Here is a 4,435-nt window from a genome sequence, read left to right as displayed (position 1 = left end):
TTGTTATCAATAATAATGGCTCTCACGAAGGAGAAAGAGCCAGCTTTGGAGCAGTCATAAATGTGAATCAGGGTGGCCTTGTATTTTTGCAGTGGCTAGTGGTTCTAATCCATTCGTTTGAGCTTCAGGGGTAATCAATGGCGCTATCTAAGTTGGTAAACATTTATTTTTTTAAGTTGCACGGATAGTTTCTAAGCATCTACAGATCTACAGCCATGGTGCCAGACATGAACATTTTGTATATACTGGAACCAATTATTTATACATATCCGCCTCCGACCAATGAAATTTATCTTTGTAGTATTTTAATTTCTAGCTTAGAACCCAGTGATGATAAACTGTTTCACTGTCCAAAAACGAAGTGATAAGAAAGGAAACACGAATATCAGTATGGGCAAGGAATATCAGTATGGCAGCAGAAACACAGGGGATGATGAATGTTATTTCTGTGGGCTCAGTGACAAAATGGATAGGAAGTACAAAACACTAATTCATTCTTACTACCAAATTGATGGTTTTGATATTTGTTTTTGAAATGTGAGACAAAGTAACCCATGACAAAACACAGTCTGGATCAAACCACGTCTTTTAACGGGTTCAGTAGAGAACAACCTAATTTTTTTTTTCTCCGTGGGCGTAGAACTATTCGTGACAAAAGTGTGAGGGACAAATTCGTGATCCGACATCAAATCTATCCCTATCTCTGAAAGCAAAACAGTTTAAATTGTCACGATAGAAATGACCCTCCCCAGCTAACTCTACCTGAGCTGCTCATGGGTCGACCATAGGGTAGCAGTACCAGCATTACTTTCACCTGATTCTTTTGATTCACTTTTTCTTTTGCTAGACAAGCATTTTTTTCACCTAACTTTCCTTCCTTTTCCTCAAAACTTAAGTCTGCTGCATATCAGCCTGTAACATTCAGCCATATGTCAAGCTAAGGTGAACAAGCAATAAGTGCATCTACTTTTGTATGGTCGATATGGTCTGTCATATATGGATCTGTAACTTCAATTTAACCATAAAAACTATACATTTGAAGAGTAGTTAAAAACGGTGGTTGACATTTATACCTCGCAGTAGAGAATTATTGTCACAACTCATAACAATATTTCTTAAATTCCCATGTTACGGACACCAGCTTTTCTAAAAAATAACCAAGTAAAGATGGTTGTAGTAGGCCCTTGTTGGTAACTAAATTTCCTTTATCCTTTAAGAGATAAAAAGCCTAGTTTAATTGGGGGCCATAATTTCTAATTGGGGCCATGGAATTTTGTTTGCCCCCCAAATTTTTCAGGGGTGTAAAAATCGGAAGATGAATATACTATTTTACCCTTGATTAATATTTTTTTTTTCGAGTAACGACCCTCATTAACGATCCTTCACCGACATCAACGACAGTTTAGGGTCGTCATATACATCATGATCAAAACAATAACGACTCTAAACTGTCATACACTAACGACTCTTTTTAGAGATTAACGACAGTCTATAACGACATTTCTAAAACATTAACGACTGTTTAAGTCGTCAAATGCGTAACCAAAACAGTAACGACCCTTCCAAAGGGTCGTCAGGGAATTGATCATTTTTATGACGACCCAAAACTGTCGTACATTTCCGCCATTAATGAATCTTCGACAGTTTGGAGTCGTCACTTAAACAGTCTAAACATTAACGACTGTTCAGGGTTGTCAATGAAATTTTTTAATACCCTGACGATTTTTCATAACCTGGAAAAGTTGCAGGGTTTGAGTCGTCATTTTTGGTGTCAATACATTGACGACTTTCTAGAGTCGTTGGGGTATACATCCCTCGACTTTGAGTACTCTTTCTCTGTGTTGTGACATACATCCAATCCATGGGAGAATTTAAGATAATCTTACCATCAACACAATCATCTTTGTTGCTTGAACCTTCCCCAACATCATTTCCCCTACTTGAATTACTCAATTCTAAAAACCCTAAATTTTCCTCTAAAACCTCATCTTCTTCTTCTCAACTCAAACAACAACAAAAAAAAAAAAAAATTGATTCTAAAATCTGAGTTTAATCTAACATAATCTAACCACACTAATTAACTTAACTTAATTAAATTTTAATACTAATCATTTAGGGGCAGTTTAGCCATTTAAAAATATTTTGGTTAAGGGGTGACTCAATTTGAATTTTAATGACCTTTTTTGTCCTCTAATGGGAGACCCCTAATTGTTTTTTGGGGCCAATTAAACTAGGATAAAAAGCTGCAGAGGCAGATGGAAGATTAAAATTCTTTTGATAATGTGTAACGACCATCAACTGAAATTGTCAGCAACAATGATATTACAGTATTAAAATAGTGCTGCTATGTACGAGTAAAGAAAATGTGGAACATACATACGCTAGGGATAGCTGTTAGAAATCCTCGGGCCTAACGAAAATCGGCTTGCAAGGTTAGGATTGTCCAAGGCTTATTAAGTATGGGATCTAGGTTGTTCTAGGCGATGTGGTACTATTTAACACCCCCCTCAACAATTAGGACTACACAAACGGAGTGGCACGGAAGAAAACCACGGACACACGGGAAATATTGAGTGGGGCCTGACTCTGATACCATGTTAGAAATCCTCGGGCCTAACTAACCTTGAAAATCGGCTTGCAAGGTTAGGATTGCCCAAGACTAGGACCTAGGTTACCCTAGGTGATGTGGTACTATTTAACAACAGCTAGTCAAGTGAAGACAACCGTCTCTGCTTACCAACATGTTCTCAAAGTTCACCATTGTTCACTGCGAGCAAGTAAAACAGCAAAAATGCTAAGTTACTACTTGCGTATATTTTAAAGCACAAAAAGAAAAATCACCCATCAACTATAAAATAGCGGTGATTAATTGGGATCATCAAGCTTGAAACATGAACGGCCATTCCAGTCGGTGAATGGTGGCGGTTTTGTCGAAAGGGTTCAAGTTTCAAACGAACATATACTTTTCTGTGTGCGCGTATAGCTAGAGAGTGGAGATGCCAAATAAATAAATAAAGTGATCGAAAACTTATAGACGGATCTTGAGTTCTCACAACTTGTATTATATTATATGTATTGTCTAACCATACGTATTAATAACCCCTCATGCCTTTTCATGATCTGGCCATCTACTTATTTGTTTTTGGTACTCCTTCAGTAATTGGGTCTTTACTGCACATTGCATATTACCTTGTGCAAAATTATTTTCCCAGCCTTAAGCTGTGCTGCCTATATTTGTCCTATCCCAGCCGTATAAACTGGCTACTCAGATATATATTTACGTTCATGACAGGCAATTGAAAATATATTTTTGAGAGGATGTCTTGTGTGCCAGAACTTGAGCAAATTAAGAGATGTGGAGATGGAGGTGGGTGATCTTGTTGACAACTTCTTGTAATTTTAATTGGTGTAGGAGTTTATAGGTTTAATTATTTCATTTCACAACAAAGAGGGTTTGAAATATTTGTCACATACGACTCCATCCATTTACAGAGAGATTGCCAAGAAAATCAGTACCACGGAGGAGTGCGCAGCGGACCAAATAAAACACATCACAAGCAGCAAGACGCACGGCCTCACAAACGCTAGAACAAACATACCCCGCAACACCTACCAACAAACCAAATGAGTTTAATATTGATAGAGAACCAACACTAATTGTGTGCAATTTGTTTTGCAAGTACTACGAGCTATTATATAACCTTAATTACTCTAGTTTAACATGGGCCAAGAGCATGTTGATAGTGAACCATGCATGCGTTTCTTGATTTCTGCATCAATGCAATGGACCACTCAAAGTTATTCACACCATCATCAACCATGAATAGCCTTCAAACTAAGGTGAGGTTAGCTAATGATACGGACTGATAATCATTGTTAAACTGAAATGGTTCACAACGTCAACCAGGCTTGTGTACAGTGTATATCGATCATCGGTATTGAAATGGTTCGCCATCAACAACGTTACCGAAAGGATTGCTGTAAGTACTACAAAAACCAACGGATGATTCAAATATATGTATTTACCAATTACAAGAAGTGGATTTAATTTGTGAAATATGTTTAGACAGCATTAAACCTTTGTCACAACTCATAACAAGATTTATTAAATTCCATGTTACATAAAGTGACCAAGTAAACAAAGATGGTTGGTTAGAAATGCTTGATGTTGTAGGTTGGCAATTGCTTAATTTTTTCTTTCATCTGTTTTTCTTATTAGAGGAAATGTTTAGCAAAAAGTTATTGCATCGCGAATCTCAGACGTTGGGTATGAAAATAGTTGATGTTGTAGGCCATGCCTGGAATAATCCACGGAAGGTAATATACATATACTACCCTCTACATATGTCAAACGTTGAAGCTTCAAAACATTTGTAATAATAATTTCAATAAGCGTTGAAGCTTCAAAACATTTGTAACAATAATTTCAATCTTT

This window comes from Papaver somniferum, chromosome 2 (assembly GCF_003573695.1).
Source record: "Papaver somniferum cultivar HN1 chromosome 2, ASM357369v1, whole genome shotgun sequence".
NCBI lineage: Eukaryota > Viridiplantae > Streptophyta > Magnoliopsida > Ranunculales > Papaveraceae > Papaver > Papaver somniferum.
This window is presented reverse-complemented; position numbering follows the sequence as displayed.